Source organism: Lissotriton vulgaris, chromosome 8 (assembly GCF_964263255.1).
Source record: "Lissotriton vulgaris chromosome 8, aLisVul1.2, whole genome shotgun sequence".
Taxonomy (NCBI): Eukaryota; Metazoa; Chordata; class Amphibia; order Caudata; family Salamandridae; genus Lissotriton; species Lissotriton vulgaris.
The window spans coordinates 546,211,567-546,234,562 of NC_141696.1; the positions used below are offsets into that span (position 1 = coordinate 546,211,567).

The 22,996-nt window shown below is 39.3% G+C and overlaps 6 non-coding genes across 6 annotated transcripts; all 6 read right to left on the reverse strand.

Annotated features, from left to right (window-relative positions):
- Positions 1–1,221: 1,221 nt before the first annotated feature.
- TRNAP-UGG (transfer RNA proline (anticodon UGG)) lies at positions 1,222–1,293 on the reverse strand. Its single transcript has one exon. It is a non-coding gene; the product is annotated as a tRNA-Pro (tRNA).
- Positions 1,294–3,724: 2,431 nt separating this feature from the next.
- Positions 3,725–3,797, reverse strand: TRNAV-CAC (transfer RNA valine (anticodon CAC)). The gene has a single exon. It is a non-coding gene; the product is annotated as a tRNA-Val (tRNA).
- A 2,923-nt stretch (positions 3,798–6,720) lies between these two features.
- On the reverse strand, positions 6,721–6,792 carry TRNAP-UGG (transfer RNA proline (anticodon UGG)). The gene has a single exon. It is a non-coding gene; the product is annotated as a tRNA-Pro (tRNA).
- Positions 6,793–9,115: 2,323 nt separating this feature from the next.
- TRNAV-CAC (transfer RNA valine (anticodon CAC)) lies at positions 9,116–9,188 on the reverse strand. Its single transcript has one exon. It is a non-coding gene; the product is annotated as a tRNA-Val (tRNA).
- An 8,084-nt stretch (positions 9,189–17,272) lies between these two features.
- Positions 17,273–17,345, reverse strand: TRNAV-CAC (transfer RNA valine (anticodon CAC)). The gene has a single exon. It is a non-coding gene; the product is annotated as a tRNA-Val (tRNA).
- Positions 17,346–20,096: 2,751 nt separating this feature from the next.
- On the reverse strand, positions 20,097–20,169 carry TRNAV-CAC (transfer RNA valine (anticodon CAC)). The gene has a single exon. It is a non-coding gene; the product is annotated as a tRNA-Val (tRNA).
- Positions 20,170–22,996: the final 2,827 nt, after the last annotated feature.

Here is a 22,996-nt window from a genome sequence, read left to right on the forward strand (position 1 = left end):
CATATAGATATGCCATGCATTCCTTTAGATTTGTTCCAACCTCTTACCATTTATTTGAGAATTCCTACTTTTCAAGTGACTGCAAATGAAGTCATTTCCGGCACTTTTTGGCCGGTGCAAGGTAACAAAAACACATGCCAACTTTTAATACAAATCATTGGTCTCTTTATTAACGCGCACTGTCAAACATGGGGCTTTCACACGTCAGGTAAACATGATAACCAATACACAACAGAAGCAGATGTAGATTGCTTATCAATGCCAGGATAGAATAGTTGTGAATTGAGTAATAGAAGGGCCCCTGAATTGATACTTATTATATACAGCCTGTAAGATAGTGAAAAATGCAGGCTAGGAAAGGAGATGCAAATATCAATGTATTAGAAAAATACATAAAGAGGAGTGATTTGCTTTTATTCATTCAAGGCTAGAAAAAATCAACATACTATTGCAAGCATTCATACACCACCAAATAGAAATAAACAATTCTGACATTAAACGTAAAGGTGACGATGCATTTGTATCATCACCTTGAGAAGGGTCACCGAGGAATTGAGCCCAGGGCTTCTGCACTTAAACACCAGAAACACTCCACTAAACTAAGATGCCTGTTGGTGCCAACAATTCCCAAAGTTAATGCATGTTCTAGGTGAGCAATGAACAGAATGCAGGGCTCTTATGAAAGCGAGGTCTGTGAATCAACAGATACATCCACATGCCAATTACTTTAGTGTTTTTAAGAGAATTCACTTTCTTGGAATGAGTCTGCATGAAACCATCTTCAGGGCCTGGACAATTTCATGGCAAAACGGCACCTCTCAACATTGCAGCCAAGACAATATAACAACTGTTTCTGCCCGGTTTCATACCGGGGACCTTTCGCGTGTGAGGCGAACGTGATAACCACTACACTACAGAAACAGATGTCTACAGTTGATTCTTCTGTGATGAAACTTCTCAAAACAGGCTATTCCAAGGGCCTCTGGTTTTAGATTTCTTTCATGCAACCTTCCCAGACAGCCCTAGCTGAACGCTTGTATATGCCATGCAAGTTCAGCATTTTTGCAAAATGCTTAAAGAGAAATTTTTCCTATTTGCTCAGGCAGGGCAAGGTTAAAAGCATGAGACTCTAGCAAATATTCATCCACTACTGCAAAGAGAAAATTGATATTGGCTTTGAAATGCATACTTCAATACTACTTTAAAAAAGCACCAATGAAAGGGCTCATCCGGGATTTGAACCCGGGACCTCTCGCACCCAAAGCGAGAATCATACCCCTAGACCAACGAGCCTTCGAAAGGCCCGCACCTCTGAAAAGCTAATACCAGCTCTAAGCACGCAATGAAGATCATGCTGGGGACTTTTTCATGCTTGGTCTGTGAATACACATGAAATTCAGTGTCAACTTACCCTTTCTCAAATGATATCACTATCTTTTATAAGTGTCCCCTTTTATTTTGTCCCAGCATTGGACACGTCTTACAGGAAGTCAGCACTTATTTATCTATTTCTGCAGTGGCTAGACCCTAAAGAGAAAGAATAAAAAGCTGTTCATAACAACATAAGAAACACATGTTGCATTTTTTCTCAAATGCTTATTCCCTTTGTGCAAATCGGAATGCCAAGCTGAATAACTGGGTCACAGATTCTGGCTAATTATCTTTCCCTTGAATGCAAGTAGCAATAAAAACTGCCTAATGCAGGACTAAAGCATTCCTTGCAAGCCTCTAACATCATAACATAACTGAGCTGCTGGTAGCAAGCTAAGCAATACCTTCCCAAAATGAGAAGTACATGTGCTAATCCGCTCAATCAGCGCTCGATCAGGCTCGATCAGGCGAGATATAGAAAAGGTGGAAAGGGTCCAAATGGCTGTCCCTTCCTTTTTAGGGTGGGTCCTTCTGACTATCATAGGATTGCTTGTATAAGTGGCCAGGGTCAGAGAAAAAACTTTCAACCCTTCTCAGTGTTCTATCCAGAAGCAGGCATTTTCTGTGCCTTTAATTTCAGGCTTTTCCCAGCAGTCTCTGTTCTGCCTATGTAAATTAACAAAAGCAGTGCTTATTCATCACTTACTCTAATGTCCTTACTGTCCAGAAAGCTCTGCCTAAGTATGCTTTTTTTCTTTTTCAGTGAAATTCGAAATGTTTTTTCTGCCCAGTCTATGGCAGTAGAATGCTGCTTATGATGCCACATTTTGTTGAATCACCAAGGTACAACTACAGAGGAATATATGAGTCTGAACGACATGGAACTCTTAGCTAACACATCACAATGTGTGATGCTTGCCAACCAAGCACTAGATTCTGGAGCGCTGATGATCAGAACATTCTGCTCCTGAAGGAAAGGAAAGACAGCTTGATGGAAAATAAAGTCTCAGTTTATATTAACGCTCTCTCTCTCCCAATATCTATCTATCTATCTATCTATCTATCTATCTATCTATCTATCTATCTATCTATCTATCTATCTATCTATCTATCTATCTATCTATCTATCTATCTATCTATCTATCTATCTATCTATCTATCTATCTATCTATCTATCTATCTATCTATCTATCTATCTATCTATCTATCTATCTATCTATCTATCTATCTATCTATCTATCTATCCATCCATCCATCCATCCATCCATCCATCCATCCATCCATCCATCCATCCATCCATCCATCCATCCATCCATCCATCCATCCATCCATCCATCTATCTATCTATCTATCTATCTAGCTATCTATCTATCTATCTATCTATCTATCTATCTATCTATCTATCTATCTATCTATCTATCTATCTATCTATCTATCTATCTATCTATCTATCTATCTATCTATCTATCTATCTATCTTTATATATGGATACCTGCGTACACATACATATAGATATGCCATGCATTCCTTTAGATTTGTTCCAACCTTTTACCATTTATTTGAGAATCCCTACTTTTCAAGTGACTGCAAATGAAGTTATTTCCGGCACTTTTTGGCCGGTGCAAGGTAACAAAAACACATGACAACTTTTAATAAAAATCATTGATCTCTTTATTAATGCGCACTGTCAAACATGGGGCTTTCACACGTCAGGTAAACATGATAACCAATATACAACAGAAGCAGATGTAGATTGCTTATCAATGCCGGGATAGAACAGTTGTGAATTGAGTAGAAGAAGGGCCCCTGAATTGATACTTATTATATACAGCCTGTAAGATAGTGAAAAATGCAGGCTAGGAAAGGAGATGCAAATATCAATGTATTAGAAAAATACATAAAGAGGAGTGATTTGCTTTTATTCATTCAAGGCTAGAAAAAATCAACATACTATTGCAAGCATTCATACACCACCAAATAGAAATAAACAATTCTGACATTAAACGTAAAGGTGATGATGCATTTGTATCATCACCTTGAGAAGGGTCACCGAGGAATTGAGCCCAGGGCTTCTGCACTTAAACACCAGAAACACTCCACTAAACTAAGATGCCTGTTGGTGCCAACAATTCCCAAAGTTAATGCATGTTCTAGGTGAGCAATGAACAGAATGCAGGGCTCTTTTCAAAGCGAGGTCTGTGAATCAACAGATACATCCACATGCCAATTACTTTAGTGTTTTTAAGAGAATTCACTTTCTTGGAACGAGTCTGCATGAAACCATCTTCAGGGCCTGGACAATTTCATGGCAAAACAGCACCTCTCAACATTGCAGCCAAGACAATATAACAACTGTTTCTGCCCGGTTTCGAACCGGGGACCTTTCGCGTGTGAGGCAAACGTGATAACCACTACACTACAGAAACAGATGTCTACAGTTGATTCTTCTGTGATGAAACTTCTCAAAACAGGCTATTCCAAGGGCCTCTGGTTTTAGATTTCTTTCATGCAACCTTCCCAGACAGCCCTAGCTGAACGCTTGTATATGCCATGCAAGTTCAGCATTTTTGCAAAATGCTTAAAGAGAAATGTTTCCTATTTGCTCAGGCAGGGCAAGGTTAAAAGCATGAGACTCTAGCAAATATTCATCCACTACTGCAAAGAGAAAATTGATATTGGCTTTGAAATGCATACTTCAATACTACTTTAAAAAAGCACCAATGAAAGGGCTCGTCTGGGATTTGAACCCGGTACCTCTCGCACCCAAAGCGAGAATCATACCCCTAGACCAACGAGCCTTCGAAAGACCTGCACCTCTGAAAAGCTAATACCAGCTCTAAGCACGCAATGAAGATCATGCTGGGGACTTTTTCATGCTTGGTCTGTGAATACACATGAAATTCAGTGTCAACTTACCCTTTCTCAAATGATATCACTATCATTTATAAGTGTCCCCTTTTATTTTGTCCCAGCATTGGACACGTCTTACAGGAAGTCAGCACTTATTTATCTATTTCTGCAGTGGCTAGACCCTAAAGAGAAAGAATAAAAAGCTGTTCATAACAACATAAGAAACACATGTTGCATTTTTTCTCAAATGCTTATTCCCTTTGTGCAAATCGGAATGCCAAGCTGAATAACTGGGCCACAGATTCTGGCTAATTATCTTTCCCTTGAATGCAAGTAGCAATAAAAACTGCCTAATGCAGGACTAAAGCATTCCTTGCAAGCCTCTAACATCATAACATAACTGAGCTGCTGGTAGCAAGCTAAGCAATACCTTCCCAAAATGAGAAGTACATGTGCTAATCCGCTCAATCAGCGCTCGATCAGGCTCGATCAGGCGAGATATAGAAAAGGTGGAAAGGGTCCAAATGGCTGTCCCTTCCTTTTTAGGGTGGGTCCTTCTGACTATCATAGGATTGCTTGTACGAGTGGCCAGGGTCAGAGAAAAAACTTTCAACCCTTCTCAGTGTTCTATCCAGAAGCAGGCATTTTCTGTGCCTTTAATTTCAGGCTTTTCCCAGCAGTCTCTGTTCTGCCTATGTAAATTAACAAAAGCAGTGCTTATTCATCACTTACTCTAATGTCCTTACTGTCCAGAAAGCTCTGCCTAAGTATGCTTTTTTTCTTTTTCAGTGAAATTCTAAATGTTTTTTCTGCCCAGTCTATGGCAGTAGAATGCTGCTTATGATGCCACATTTTGTTGAATCACCAAGGTACAACTACAGAGGAATATATGAGTCTGAACGACATGGAACTCTTAGCTAACACATCACAATGTGTGATGCTTGCCAACCAAGCACTAGATTCTGGAGCGCTGATGATCAGAACATTCTGCTCCTGAAGGAAAGGAAAGACAGCTTGATGGAAAATAAAGTCTCAGTTTATATTAACGCTCTCTCTCTCCCAATATCTATCTATCTATCTATCTATCTATCTATCTATCTATCTATCTATCTATCTATCTATCTATCTATCTATCTATCTATCTATCTATCTATCTATCTATCTATCTATCTATCTATCTATCTATCTATCTATCTATCTATCTATCTATCTATCTATCCATCCATCCATCCATCCATCCATCCATCCATCCATCCATCCATCCATCCATCCATCCATCCATCCATCCATCCATCCATCTATCTATCTATCTATCTATCTATCTATCTATCTAGCTATCTATCTATCTATCTATCTATCTATCTATGTATCATTTCCGGCACTTTTTGGCCGGTGCAAGGTAACAAAAACACATGCCAACTTTTAATACAAATCATTGGTCTCTTTATTAACGCGCACTGTCAAACATGGGGCTTTCACACGTCAGGTAAACATGATAACCAATACACAACAGAAGCAGATGTAGATTGCTTATCAATGCCAGGATAGAATAGTTGTGAATTGAGTAATAGAAGGGCCCCTGAATTGATACTTATTATATACAGCCTGTAAGATAGTGAAAAATGCAGGCTAGGAAAGGAGATGCAAATATCAATGTATTAGAAAAATACATAAAGAGGAGTGATTTGCTTTTATTCATTCAAGGCTAGAAAAAATCAACATACTATTGCAAGCATTCATACACCACCAAATAGAAATAAACAATTCTGACATTAAACGTAAAGGTGACGATGCATTTGTATCATCACCTTGAGAAGGGTCACCGAGGAATTGAGCCCAGGGCTTCTGCACTTAAACACCAGAAACACTCCACTAAACTAAGATGCCTGTTGGTGCCAACAATTCCCAAAGTTAATGCATGTTCTAGGTGAGCAATGAACAGAATGCAGGGCTCTTATGAAAGCGAGGTCTGTGAATCAACAGATACATCCACATGCCAATTACTTTAGTGTTTTTAAGAGAATTCACTTTCTTGGAATGAGTCTGCATGAAACCATCTTCAGGGCCTGGACAATTTCATGGCAAAACGGCACCTCTCAACATTGCAGCCAAGACAATATAACAACTGTTTCTGCCCGGTTTCATACCGGGGACCTTTCGCGTGTGAGGCGAACGTGATAACCACTACACTACAGAAACAGATGTCTACAGTTGATTCTTCTGTGATGAAACTTCTCAAAACAGGCTATTCCAAGGGCCTCTGGTTTTAGATTTCTTTCATGCAACCTTCCCAGACAGCCCTAGCTGAACGCTTGTATATGCCATGCAAGTTCAGCATTTTTGCAAAATGCTTAAAGAGAAATGTTTCCTATTTGCTCAGGCAGGGCAAGGTTAAAAGCATGAGACTCTAGCAAATATTCATCCACTACTGCAAAGAGAAAATTGATATTGGCTTTGAAATGCATACTTCAATACTACTTTAAAAAAGCACCAATGAAAGGGCTCATCCGGGATTTGAACCCGGGACCTCTCGCACCCAAAGCGAGAATCATACCCCTAGACCAACGAGCCTTCGAAAGGCCCGCACCTCTGAAAAGCTAATACCAGCTCTAAGCACGCAATGAAGATCATGCTGGGGACTTTTTCATGCTTGGTCTGTGAATACACATGAAATTCAGTGTCAACTTACCCTTTCTCAAATGATATCACTATCATTTATAAGTGTCCCCTTTTATTTTGTCCCAGCATTGGACACGTCTTACAGCAAGTCAGCACTTATTTATCTATTTCTGCAGTGGCTAGACCCTAAAGAGAAAGAATAAAAAGCTGTTCATAACAACATAAGAAACACATGTTGCATTTTTTCTCAAATGCTTATTCCCTTTGTGCAAATCGGAATGCCAAGCTGAATAACTGGGCCACAGATTCTGGCTAATTATCTTTCCCTTGAATGCAAGTAGCAATAAAAACTGCCTAATGCAGGACTAAAGCATTCCTTGCAAGCCTCTAACATCATAACATAACTGAGCTGCTGGTAGCAAGCTAAGCAATACCTTCCCAAAATGAGAAGTACATGTGCTAATCCGCTCAATCAGCGCTCGATCAGGCTCGATCAGGCGAGATATAGAAAAGGTGGAAAGGGTCCAAATGGCTGTCCCTTCCTTTTTAGGGTGGGTCCTTCTGACTATCATAGGATTGCTTATATAAGTGGCCAGGGTCAGAGAAAAAACTTTCAACCCTTCTCAGTGTTCTATCCAGAAGCAGGCATTTTCTGTGCCTTTAATTTCAGGCTTTTCCCAGCAGTCTCTGTTCTGCCTATGTAAATTAACAAAAGCAGTGCTTATTCATCACTTACTCTAATGTCCTTACTGTCCAGAAAGCTCTGCCTAAGTATGCTTTTTTTCTTTTTCAGTGAAATTCTAAATGTTTTTTCTGCCCAGTCTATGGCAGTAGAATGCTGCTTATGATGCCACATTTTGTTGAATCACCAAGGTACAACTACAGAGGAATATATGAGTCTGAACGACATGGAACTCTTAGCTAACACATCACAATGTGTGATGCTTGCCAACCAAGCACTAGATTCTGGAGCGCTGATGATCAGAACATTCTGCTCCTGAAGGAAAGGAAAGACAGCTTGATGGAAAATAAAGTCTCAGTTTATATTAACGCTCTCTCTCTCCCAATATCTATCTATCTATCTATCTATCTATCTATCTATCTATCTATCTATCTATCTATCTATCTATCTATCTATCTATCTATCTATCTATCTATCTATCTATCTATCTATCTATCTATCTATCTATCTATCTATCTATCTATCTATCTATCTATCTATCTATCTATCTATCTATCTATCTATCTATCTATCTATCTATCTATCTATCCATCCATCCATCCATCCATCTATCTATCTATCTATCTATCTATCTATCTATCTATCTATCTATCTATCTATCTATCTATCTATCTATCTATCTATCTATCTATCTATCTATCTATCTATCTATCTATCTATCTATCTATCTTTATATATGGATACCTGCGTACACATACATATAGATATGCCATGCATTCCTTTAGATTTGTTCCAACCTCTTACCATTTATTTGAGAATCCCTACTTTTCAAGTGACTGCAAATTAAGTCATTTCCGGCACTTTTTGGCCGGTGCAAGGTAACAAAAACACATGACAACTTTTAATAAAAATCATTGGTCTCTTTATTAACACATGGGGCTTTCACACGTCAGGTAAACATGATAACCAATATACAACAGAAGCAGATGTAGATTGCTTATCAATGCCGGGATAGAACAGTTGTGAATTGAGTAGAAGAAGGGCCCCTGAATTGATACTTATTATATACAGCCTCTAAGATAGTGAAAAATGCAGGCTAGGAAAGGAGATGCAAATATCAATGTATTAGAAAAATACATAAAGAGGAGTGATTTGCTTTTATTCATTCAAGGCTAGAAAAAATCAACATACTATTGCAAGCATTCATACACCACCAAATAGAAATAAACAATTCTGACATTAAACGTAAAGGTGATGATGCATTTGTATCATCACCTTGAGAAGGGTCACCGAGGAATTGAGCACAGGGCTTCTGCACTTAAACACCAGAAACACTCCACTAAACTAAGATGCCTGTTGGTGCCAACAATTCCCAAAGTTAATGCATGTTCTAGGTGAGCAATGAACAGAATGCAGGGCTCTTTTCAAAGCGAGGTCTGTGAATCAACAGATACATCCACATGCCAATTACTTTAGTGTTTTTAAGAGAATTCACTTTCTTGGAACGAGTCTGCATGAAACCATCTTCAGGGCCTGGACAATTTCATGGCAAAACAGCACCTCTCAACATTGCAGCCAAGACAATATAACAACTGTTTCTGCCCGGTTTCGAACCGGGGACCTTTCGCGTGTGAGGCAAACGTGATAACCACTACACTACAGAAACAGATGTCTACAGTTGATTCTTCTGTGATGAAACTTCTCAAAACAGGCTATTCCAAGGGCCTCTGGTTTTAGATTTCTTTCATGCAACCTTCCCAGACAGCCCTAGCTGAACGCTTGTATATGCCATGCAAGTTCAGCATTTTTGCAAAATGCTTAAAGAGAAATGTTTCCTATTTGCTCAGGCAGGGCAAGGTTAAAAGCATGAGACTCTAGCAAATATTCATCCACTACTGCAAAGAGAAAATTGATATTGGCTTTGAAATGCATACTTCAATACTACTTTAAAAAAGCACCAATGAAAGGGCTCGTCTGGGATTTGAACCCGGGACCTCTCACACCCAAAGCGAGAATCATACCCCTAGACCAACGAGCCTTCGAAAGACCCGCACCTCTGAAAAGCTAATACCAGCTCTAAGCACGCAATGAAGATCATGCTGGGGACTTTTTCATGCTTGGTCTGTGAATACACATGAAATTCAGTGTCAACTTACCCTTTCTCAAATGATATCACTATCATTTATAAGTGTCCCCTTTTATTTTGTCCCAGCATTGGACACGTCTTACAGGAAGTCAGCACTTATTTATCTATTTCTGCAGTGGCTAGACCCTAAAGAGAAAGAATAAAAAGCTGTTCATAACAACATAAGAAACACATGTTGCATTTTTTCTCAAATGCTTATTCCCTTTGTGCAAATCGGAATGCCAAGCTGAATAACTGGGTCACAGATTCTGGCTAATTATCTTTCCCTTGAATGCAAGTAGCAATAAAAACTGCCTAATGCAGGACTAAAGCATTCCTTGCAAGCCTCTAACATCATAACATAACTGAGCTGCTGGTAGCAAGCTAAGCAATACCTTCCCAAAATGAGAAGTACATGTGCTAATCCGCTCAATCAGCGCTCGATCAGGCTCGATCAGGCGAGATATAGAAAAGGTGGAAAGGGTCCAAATGGCTGTCCCTTCCTTTTTAGGGTGGGTCCTTCTGACTATCATAGGATTGCTTGTATAAGTGGCCAGGGTCAGAGAAAAAACTTTCAACCCTTCTCAGTGTTCTATCCAGAAGCAGGCATTTTCTGTGCCTTTAATTTCAGGCTTTTCCCAGCAGTCTCTGTTCTGCCTATGTAAATTAACAAAAGCAGTGCTTATTCATCACTTACTCTAATGTCCTTACTGTCCAGAAAGCTCTGCCTAAGTATGCTTTTTTTCTTTTTCAGTGAAATTCGAAATGTTTTTTCTGCCCAGTCTATGGCAGTAGAATGCTGCTTATGATGCCACATTTTGTTGAATCACCAAGGTACAACTACAGAGGAATATATGAGTCTGAACGACATGGAACTCTTAGCTAACACATCACAATGTGTGATGCTTGCCAACCAAGCACTAGATTCTGGAGCGCTGATGATCAGAACATTCTGCTCCTGAAGGAAAGGAAAGACAGCTTGATGGAAAATAAAGTCTCAGTTTATATTAACGCTCTCTCTCTCCCAATATCTATCTATCTATCTATCTATCTATCTATCTATCTATCTATCTATCTATCTATCTATCTATCTATCTATCTATCTATCTATCTATCTATCTATCTATCTATCTATCTATCTATCTATCTATCTATCTATCTATCTATCTATCTATCTATCTATCTATCTATCTATCCATCCATCCATCCATCCATCCATCCATCCATCCATCCATCCATCCATCCATCCATCCATCCATCCATCCATCCATCCATCCATCTATCTATCTATCTATCTAGCTATCTATCTATCTATCTATCTATCTATCTATCTATCTATCTATCTATCTATCTATCTATCTATCTATCTATCTATCTATCTATCTATCTATCTATCTTTATATATGGATACCTGCGTACACATACATATAGATATGCCATGCATTCCTTTAGATTTGTTCCAACCTTTTACCATTTATTTGAGAATCCCTACTTTTCAAGTGACTGCAAATGAAGTTATTTCCGGCACTTTTTGGCCGGTGCAAGGTAACAAAAACACATGACAACTTTTAATAAAAATCATTGATCTCTTTATTAATGCGCACTGTCAAACATGGGGCTTTCACACGTCAGGTAAACATGATAACCAATATACAACAGAAGCAGATGTAGATTGCTTATCAATGCCGGGATAGAACAGTTGTGAATTGAGTAGAAGAAGGGCCCCTGAATTGATACTTATTATATACAGCCTGTAAGATAGTGAAAAATGCAGGCTAGGAAAGGAGATGCAAATATCAATGTATTAGAAAAATACATAAAGAGGAGTGATTTGCTTTTATTCATTCAAGGCTAGAAAAAATCAACATACTATTGCAAGCATTCATACACCACCAAATAGAAATAAACAATTCTGACATTAAACGTAAAGGTGATGATGCATTTGTATCATCACCTTGAGAAGGGTCACCGAGGAATTGAGCCCAGGGCTTCTGCACTTAAACACCAGAAACACTCCACTAAACTAAGATGCCTGTTGGTGCCAACAATTCCCAAAGTTAATGCATGTTCTAGGTGAGCAATGAACAGAATGCAGGGCTCTTTTCAAAGCGAGGGAAGACTGAATAAATGATGGACCCTACCTGAGATAAGCACCTGACTACTCTCTACCCCCATGAGCTATCCTTGCCCTTAAGTTTAATTGAAGGGGTTGTGTGCACACTGAATGGCACCCATCAACACCGTGCCTATTCCCTAGGGAATTACAATGCAAAACAAACAACAGCAAAGGTGCACCACAAAAAATGAATCAGTTGGTATAAACGATATTAAAGTAACCATCAGAAGAAAATTCCTCAGAGATATTTAGAGTTCTTCTTTCAATCTTTATTTTTCAATCAGTATAAAAGCACAAACAGCCGACGCGTTTCGTCCCAACATGGGACTTCTTCAGGGCTGTCGGTAAAAAAGACATACACATACAATCAATCTTAATGTACAAAAGAGTATTTTTGACTTACAGTTAAAATAACATTTAACATTTACAAGACCAATTTTAAAAGAAACATAAGACATTTCTGACAAGAACATGAAGCTCATACATGATTTGGTACTGGGGCTTTTGGTCCTTTATCAATCGTTTTTATGGCAAAATGCCGGATGGCCTAAGTTTATCTGCATTATTAACAATCCTAGTGTAGATCGGAGATTCAGGATAACCTGTAAATCCCTACAATAATCCCAATTGGAGTATGATAAAATGCATTACAAGTTTATATCATCGGAAAATCTTTATACATCTTGCAGATTGCAACATGGGGAGGCAAACGTGTATGCCTAGCCTTCAACCCATGTAATTAACCGTGGAACAGTGGGAAGTGGAATGCGGACCAGGGAGGCCAGAATAAATTTAGTAAGAATGATTTCTGTATATAAATGGAAATGAGCAAATGAAATCAGCCAGCCCAAGTGGAGAAAAGAACCCAAAAGTAGCATAATATTATGAAGAGAGAAGGCTGGCCCCAAATGGGTGATATGTTGTACATAGGGGGACCAAGCAAGGTAAGTCACAACATTTCAACTGCAGCAAATGTCCCATAGTCAAAGCACTATTACCTTATGAATTGGTTGGACGTCGCATGTGTGAGTAAACTTGTGAAGCAGCGTGGTCCTGGGGTAACCTTCCAGGCTTGTGTGATCCTGTTCTCTATTATATTGCTCCGAGGCTGAGTATTTAATTAGGTTTCTAGGCTAGAGTGCGAAAAAGGGGGATGACATGAATTATAGACCTCACCATATAGTGTCAGCGTATTAGACGACCTTCCAATAGGCAAAAGATTATTATTAGTTTAATTATAATATCCCTGCTGGAGATAAATCACTCCCTATCCCTATATCTGTTCAAAGAAAACAAATTCAACTTACTATAAGCTTTTCTTGGTTGACAGATCAAGCAGTATCTATAAAATATATAGGTGATGTAAGTGATCATATCACCTTGCTCATACAGGGAACTCAGTACGTTTGCTGAGGGAAGAGAGGATAAATGAGCACGAAGAGCAAATTAAAAAATGTTCTGGGAAGGTGCAAATGCTATACATACAATTAACAGTGTCAAAGAACACCTGCAAGAGATTGAGTAAAGTTCCCCAAAAAACAGTTACCTGAGTCTGAGAAAGAACTGGTTTGGGACTGGGGGTCCTATTCGTCCATTGGGAGAGGGAGTGGGCACTGTGTCCCAGTAGGCCTGTTAGAAGAAAGATTTTAAAGATAGTAGGTATTAGTAAATGATAGCTCCTGAACTCTATGAGTCTACTTTCCCAGGTTTCTTAAAATTATTATACTAGAGAAATCTATATATTAGTCAACCTATTGAAAATGTAATTCCTAATTTCTATTGTCTTAGGTATGTAGTCCAGGATACATGTGCCCCCAGCTGGATTTGGCATGTTGAGTCCACTATTAGAGAATGTTTTATACTGAAAAGGGCATCCCAAGTGGACATGACCAAAGGATATTTTGAAATATTGTCACTCTAACAAGGCAAAAAAGCTCTATCCCCAGTCTGATCTATGGGACAAAGGGAGTCTAGTATGATGGCAATAGTCCACTAGCAGTTGGCAGGCTAAAGTACTCACCGTTCTTAATATATCGGCCGGCACCCATCCACAGCCCTCGACCCGGAAGAACACCCGTGGCGACGTCGTGTTGCAAATGATGTGAGCCATAGCTGCTCCTTATATAGTTGGAGCAAAGGGTCTACACCTGGTGAGTTTCCCGCCAGCGCACACAAGCGCTGTAACAGGGGACAGAGGTATAACGCGATAATATCTTTAGTGAATTGGGCGGCCATCTTAGAACGTCTAAGGGACGTATTGATACCCCTGTTCTAAATGGTCTGTCACCAGTAGAGTTAGCGTGTCCCCTCCCTAGACAATGAGAATATGTTAATTGTATGTCTTACACATTTACGTAGACATATGACCGCTTGTATAAAAACGAACTTAAACGTATGCTGGAGAAACATTAACGACCGCCGAACATGCGCTATGGTCCTAAATAGAGCACAGGGACGTTTATCTGTCTTAGTTTATATTATAAAGCAAAGTAAATAAATCAGAACTAAATAAAGTGCAAGGACGTTTGTCTGTCTTTGTATATATTATAGGGCAAATAGTACACTATTGTACCCATTAAAATATGGCCGCCATTTACCTGTATATATACCCACAGCATTTGGAGTGGAAGCCCGAGGCTCGAGACTTGATGTCTGATGCATTCAATTTGCCCTATAATATATACAAAGACAGACAAACGTCCTTGCACTTTATTTAGGACCAGAGCGCACACTCGGCGGCCGTGAATAATTCTCCAGCACACGATTGAGCTCGGTTTAATATAAGCAGCCTTAACACCATGGAAGTATGTAAAACATACACATAGTACATTGTCATTGATTAGGGAGGGGACACGCTAGCTCTACAGACGTCAGGCCTTTTGGAACACGGGTACCAACATGTCCCTTATACGTTCCAAGATGGCCGCCCGTTTTACTTATTACATTATCACGTTTATCCTCTGTCCTTAGGCTCTATACTTGAGTTCTGATTTATTTACTTTGCTTTATAATATAAACTAAGACAGATAAACGTCCCTGTGCTCTATTTAGGACCATAGCGCATGTTCGGCGGTCGTTAATGTTTCTCCAGCATACGTTTAAGTTCGTTTTTATACAAGCGGTCATATGTCTACGTAAATGTGTAAGACATACAATTAACATATTCTCATTGTCTAGGGAGGGGACACGCTAACTCTACTGGTGACAGACCATTTAGAACAGGGGTATCAATACGTCCCTTAGACGTTCTAAGATGGCCGCCCAATTCACTAAAGATATTATCGCGTTATACCTCTGTCCCCTGTTACAGCGCTTGTGTGCGCTGGCGGGAAACTCACCAGGTGTAGACCCTTTGCTCCAACTATATAAGGAGCAGCTATGGCTCACATCATTTGCAACACGACGTCGCCACGGGTGTTCTTCCGGGTCGAGGGCTGTGGATGGGTGCCGGCCGATATATTAAGAACGGTGAGTACTTTAGCCTGCCAACTGCTAGTGGACTATTGCCATCATACTAGACTCCCTTTGTCCCATAGATCAGACTGGGGATAGAGCTTTTTTGCCTTGTTAGAGTGACAATATTTCAAAATATCCTTTGGTCATGTCCACTTGGGATGCCCTTTTCAGTATAAAACATTCTCTAATAGTGGACTCAACATGCCAAATCCAGCTGGGGGCACATGTATCCTGGACTACATACCTAAGACAATAGAAATTAGGAATTACATTTTCAATAGGTTGACTAATATATAGATTTCTCTAGTATAATAATTTTAAGAAACCTGGGAAAGTAGACTCATAGAGTTCAGGAGCTATCATTTACTAATACCTACTATCTTTAAAATCTTTCTTCTAACAGGCCTACTGGGACACAGTGCCCACTCCCTCTCCCAATGGACGAATAGGACCCCCAGTCCCAAACCAGTTCTTTCTCAGACTCAGGTAACTGTTTTTTGGGGAACTTTACTCAATCTCTTGCAGGTGTTCTTTGACACTGTTAATTGTATGTATAGCATTTGCACCTTCCCAGAACATTTTTTAATTTGCTCTTCGTGCTCATTTATCCTCTCTTCCCTCAGCAAACGTACTGAGTTCCCTGTATGAGCAAGGTGATATGATCACTTACATCACCTATATATTTTATAGATACTGCTTGATCTGTCAACCAAGAAAAGCTTATAGTAAGTTGAATTTGTTTTCTTTGAACAGATATAGGGATAGGGAGTGATTTATCTCCAGCAGGGATATTATAATTAAACTAATAATAATCTTTTGCCTATTGGAAGGTCGTCTAATACGCTGACACTATATGGTGAGGTCTATAATTCATGTCATCCCCCTTTTTCGCACTCTAGCCTAGAAACCTAATTAAATACTCAGCCTCGGAGCAATATAATAGAGAACAGGATCACACAAGCCTGGAAGGTTACCCCAGGACCACGCTGCTTCACAAGTTTACTCACACATGCGACGTCCAACCAATTCATAAGGTAATAGTGCTTTGACTATGGGACATTTGCTGCAGTTGAAATGTTGTGACTTACCTTGCTTGGTCCCCCTATGTACAACATATCACCCATTTGGGGCCAGCCTTCTCTCTTCATAATATTATGCTACTTTTGGGTTCTTTTCTCCACTTGGGCTGGCTGATTTCATTTGCTCATTTCCATTTATATACAGAAATCATTCTTACTAAATTTATTCTGGCCTCCCTGGTCCGCATTCCACTTCCCACTGTTCCACGGTTAATTACATGGGTTGAAGGCTAGGCATACACGTTTGCCTCCCCATGTTGCAATCTGCAAGATGTATAAAGATTTTCCGATGATATAAACTTGTAATGCATTTTATCATACTCCAATTGGGATTATTGTAGGGATTTACAGGTTATCCTGAATCTCCGATCTACACTAGGATTGTTAATAATGCAGATAAACTTAGGCCATCCGGCATTTTGCCATAAAAACGATTGATAAAGGACCAAAAGCCCCAGTACCAAATCATGTATGAGCTTCATGTTCTTGTCAGAAATGTCTTATGTTTCTTTTAAAATTGGTCTTGTAAATGTTAAATGTTATTTTAACTGTAAGTCAAAAATACTCTTTTGTACATTAAGATTGATTGTATGTGTATGTCTTTTTTACCGACAGCCCTGAAGAAGTCCCATGTTGGGACGAAACGCGTCGGCTGTTTGTGCTTTTATACTGATTGAAAAATAAAGATTGAAAGAAGAACTCTAAATATCTCTGAGGAATTTTCTTCTGATGGTTACTTTAATATCGTTTATACCAACTGATTCATTTTTTGTGGTGCACCTTTGCTGTTGTTTGTTTTCTCTTTTCAAAGCGAGGTCTGTGAATCAACAGATACATCCACATGCCAATTACTTTAGTGTTTTTAAGAGAATTCACTTTCTTGGAACGAGTCTGCATGAAACCATCTTCAGGGCCTGGACAATTTCATGGCAAAACAGCACCTCTCAACATTGCAGCCAAGACAATATAACAACTGTTTCTGCCCGGTTTCGAACCGGGGACCTTTCGCGTGTGAGGCAAACGTGATAACCACTACACTACAGAAACAGATGTCTACAGTTGATTCTTCTGTGATGAAACTTCTCAAAACAGGCTATTCCAAGGGCCTCTGGTTTTAGATTTCTTTCATGCAACCTTCCCAGACAGCCCTAGCTGAACGCTTGTATATGCCATGCAAGTTCAGCATTTTTGCAAAATGCTTAAAGAGAAATGTTTCCTATTTGCTCAGGCAGGGCAAGGTTAAAAGCATGAGACTCTAGCAAATATTCATCCACTACTGCAAAGAGAAAATTGATATTGGCTTTGAAATGCATACTTCAATACTACTTTAAAAAAGCACCAATGAAAGGGCTCGTCTGGGATTTGAACCCGGGACCTCTCGCACCCAAAGCGAGAATCATACCCCTAGACCAACGAGCCTTCGAAAGACCTGCACCTCTGAAAAGCTAATACCAGCTCTAAGCACGCAATGAAGATCATGCTGGGGACTTTTTCATGCTTGGTCTGTGAATACACATGAAATTCAGTGTCAACTTACCCTTTCTCAAATGATATCACTATCATTTATAAGTGTCCCCTTTTATTTTGTCCCAGCATTGGACACGTCTTACAGGAAGTCAGCACTTATTTATCTATTTCTGCAGTGGCTAGACCCTAAAGAGAAAGAATAAAAAGCTGTTCATAACAACATAAGAAACACATGTTGCATTTTTTCTCAAATGCTTATTCCCTTTGTGCAAATCGGAATGCCAAGCTGAATAACTGGGCCACAGATTCTGGCTAATTATCTTTCCCTTGAATGCAAGTAGCAATAAAAACTGCCTAATGCAGGACTAAAGCATTCCTTGCAAGCCTCTAACATCATAACATAACTGAGCTGCTGGTAGCAAGCTAAGCAATACCTTCCCAAAATGAGAAGTACATGTGCTAATCCGCTCAATCAGCGCTCGATCAGGCTCGATCAGGCGAGATATAGAAAAGGTGGAAAGGGTCCAAATGGCTGTCCCTTCCTTTTTAGGGTGGGTCCTTCTGACTATCATAGGATTGCTTGTACGAGTGGCCAGGGTCAGAGAAAAAACTTTCAACCCTTCTCAGTGTTCTATCCAGAAGCAGGCATTTTCTGTGCCTTTAATTTCAGGCTTTTCCCAGCAGTCTCTGTTCTGCCTATGTAAATTAACAAAAGCAGTGCTTATTCATCACTTACTCTAATGTCCTTACTGTCCAGAAAGCTCTGCCTAAGTATGCTTTTTTTCTTTTTCAGTGAAATTCTAAATGTTTTTTCTGCCCAGTCTATGGCAGTAGAATGCTGCTTATGATGCCACATTTTGTTGAATCACCAAGGTACAACTACAGAGGAATATATGAGTCTGAACGACATGGAACTCTTAGCTAACACATCACAATGTGTGATGCTTGCCAACCAAGCACTAGATTCTGGAGCGCTGATGATCAGAACATTCTGCTCCTGAAGGAAAGGAAAGACAGCTTGATGGAAAATAAAGTCTCAGTTTATATTAACGCTCTCTCTCTCCCAATATCTATCTATCTATCTATCTATCTATCTATCTATCTATCTATCTATCTATCTATCTATCTATCTATCTATCTATCTATCTATCTATCTATCTATCTATCTATCTATCTATCTATCTATCTATCTATCTATCTATCTATCTATCTATCTATCTATCTATCTATCTATCTATCTATCTATCTATCTATCTATCTATCTATCTATCTATCTATCTATCTATCTATCTATCTATCTATCTATCTATCTATCTATCTATCTATCTATCTATCCATCCATCCATCCATCCATCTATCTATCTATCTATCTATCTATCTATCTATCTATCTATCTATCTATCTATCTATCTATCTATCTATCTATCTATCTATCTATCTATCTATCTATCTATCTTTATATATGGATACCTGCGTACACATACATATAGATATGCCATGCATTCCTTTAGATTTGTTCCAACCTCTTACCATTTATTTGAGAATCCCTACTTTTCAAGTGACTGCAAATTAAGTCATTTCCGGCACTTTTTGGCCGGTGCAAGGTAACAAAAACACATGACAACTTTTAATAAAAATCATTGGTCTCTTTATTAACGCGCACTGTCAAACATGGGGCTTTCACACGTCAGGTAAACATGATAACCAATATACAACAGAAGCAGATGTAGATTGCTTATCAATGCCGGGATAGAACAGTTGTGAATTGAGTAGAAGAAGGGCCCCTGAATTGATACTTATTATATACAGCCTCTAAGATAGTGAAAAATGCAGGCTAGGAAAGGAGATGCAAATATCAATGTATTAGAAAAATACATAAAGAGGAGTGATTTGCTTTTATTCATTCAAGGCTAGAAAAAATCAACATACTATTGCAAGCATTCATACACCACCAAATAGAAATAAACAATTCTGACATTAAACGTAAAGGTGATGATGCATTTGTATCATCACCTTGAGAAGGGTCACCGAGGAATTGAGCCCAGGGCTTCTGCACTTAAACACCAGAAACACTCCACTAAACTAAGATGCCTGTTGGTGCCAACAATTCCCAAAGTTAATGCATGTTCTAGGTGAGCAATGAACAGAATGCAGGGCTCTTTTCAAAGCGAGGTCTGTGAATCAACAGATACATCCACATGCCAATTACTTTAGTGTTTTTAAGAGAATTCACTTTCTTGGAACGAGTCTGCATGAAACCATCTTCAGGGCCTGGACAATTTCATGGCAAAACAGCACCTCTCAACATTGCAGCCAAGACAATATAACAACTGTTTCTGCCCGGTTTCGAACCGGGGACCTTTCGCGTGTGAGGCAAACGTGATAACCACTACACTACAGAAACAGATGTCTACAGTTGATTCTTCTGTGATGAAACTTCTCAAAACAGGCTATTCCAAGGGCCTCTGGTTTTAGATTTCTTTCATGCAACCTTCCCAGACAGCCCTAGCTGAACGCTTGTATATGCCATGCAAGTTCAGCATTTTTGCAAAATGCTTAAAGAGAAATGTTTCCTATTTGCTCAGGCAGGGCAAGGTTAAAAGCATGAGACTCTAGCAAATATTCATCCACTACTGCAAAGAGAAAATTGATATTGGCTTTGAAATGCATACTTCAATACTACTTTAAAAAAGCACCAATGAAAGGGCTCGTCTGGGATTTGAACCCGGGACCTCTCGCACCCAAAGCGAGAATCATACCCCTAGACCAACGAGCCTTCGAAAGACCCGCACCTCTGAAAAGCTAATACCAGCTCTAAGCACGCAATGAAGATCATGCTGGGGACTTTTTCATGCTTGGTCTGTGAATACACATGAAATTCAGTGTCAACTTACCCTTTCTCAAATGATATCACTATCATTTATAAGTGTCCCCTTTTATTTTGTCCCAGCATTGGACACGTCTTACAGGAAGTCAGCACTTATTTATCTATTTCTGCAGTGGCTAGACCCTAAAGAGAAAGAATAAAAAGCTGTTCATAACAACATAAGAAACACATGTTGCATTTTTTCTCAAATGCTTATTCCCTTTGTGCAAATCGGAATGCCAAGCTGAATAACTGGGCCACAGATTCTGGCTAATTATCTTTCCCTTGAATGCAAGTAGCAATAAAAACTGCCTAATGCAGGACTAAAGCATTCCTTGCAAGCCTCTAACATCATAACATAACTGAGCTGCTGGTAGCAAGCTAAGCAATACCTTCCCAAAATGAGAAGTACATGTGCTAATCCGCTCAATCAGCGCTCGATCAGGCGAGATCAGGCGAGATATAGAAAAGGTGGAAAGGGTCCAAATGGCTGTCCCTTCCTTTTTAGGGTGGGTCCTTCTGACTATCATAGGATTGCTTGTACGAGTGGCCAGGGTCAGAGAAAAAACTTTCAACCCTTCTCAGTGTTCTATCCAGAAGCAGGCATTTTCTGTGCCTTTAATTTCAGGCTTTTCCCAGCAGTCTCTGTTCTGCCTATGTAAATTAACAAAAGCAGTGCTTATTCATCACTTACTCTAATGTCCTTACTGTCCAGAAAGCTCTGCCTAAGTATGCTTTTTTTCTTTTTCAGTGAAATTCTAAATGTTTTTTCTGCCCAGTCTATGGCAGTAGAATGCTGCTTATGATGCCACATTTTGTTGAATCACCAAGGTACAACTACAGAGGAATATATGAGTCTGAACGACATGGAACTCTTAGCTAACACATCACAATGTGTGATGCTTGCCAACCAAGCACTAGATTCTGGAGCGCTGATGATCAGAACATTCTGCTCCTGAAGGAAAGGAAAGACAGCTTGATGGAAAATAAAGTCTCAGTTTATATTAACGCTCTCTCTCTCCCAATATCTATCTATCTATCTATCTATCTATCTATCTATCTATCTATCTATCTATCTATCTATCTATCTATCTATCTATCTATCTATCTATCTATCTATCTATCTATCTATCTATCTATCTATCTATCTATCTATCTATCTATCTATCTATCTATCTATCTATCTATCTATCTATCTTTATATATGGATACCTGCGTACACATACATATAGATATGCCATGCATTCCTTTAGATTTGTTCCAACCTCTTACCATTTATTTGAGAATTCCTACTTTTCAAGTGACTGCAAATGAAGTCATTTCCGGCACTTTTTGGCCGGTGCAAGGTAACAAAAACACATGCCAACTTTTAATACAAATCATTGGTCTCTTTATTAACGCGCACTGTCAAACATGGGGCTTTCACACGTCAGGTAAACATGATAACCAATACACAACAGAAGCAGATGTAGATTGCTTATCAATGCCAGGATAGAATAGTTGTGAATTGAGTAATAGAAGGGCCCCTGAATTGATACTTATTATATACAGCCTGTAAGATAGTGAAAAATGCAGGCTAGGAAAGGAGATGCAAATATCAATGTATTAGAAAAATACATAAAGGGGAGTGATTTGCTTTTATTCATTCAAGGCTAGAAAAAATCAACATACTATTGCAAGCATTCATACACCACCAAATAGAAATAAACAATTCTGACATTAAACGTAAAGGTGACGATGCATTTGTATCATCACCTTGAGAAGGGTCACCGAGGAATTGAGCCCAGGGCTTCTGCACTTAAACACCAGAAACACTCCACTAAACTAAGATGCCTGTTGGTGCCAACAATTCCCAAAGTTAATGCATGTTCTAGGTGAGCAATGAACAGAATGCAGGGCTCTTATGAAAGCGAGGTCTGTGAATCAACAGATACATCCACATGCCAATTACTTTAGTGTTTTTAAGAGAATTCACTTTCTTGGAATGAGTCTGCATGAAACCATCTTCAGGGCCTGGACAATTTCATGGCAAAACGGCACCTCTCAACATTGCAGCCAAGACAATATAACAACTGTTTCTGCCCGGTTTCATACCGGGGACCTTTCGCGTGTGAGGCGAACGTGATAACCACTACACTACAGAAACAGATGTCTACAGTTGATTCTTCTGTGATGAAACTTCTCAAAACAGGCTATTCCAAGGGCCTCTGGTTTTAGATTTCTTTCATGCAACCTTCCCAGACAGCCCTAGCTGAACGCTTGTATATGCCATGCAAGTTCAGCATTTTTGCAAAATGCTTAAAGAGAAATGTTTCCTATTTGCTCAGGCAGGGCAAGGTTAAAAGCATGAGACTCTAGCAAATAT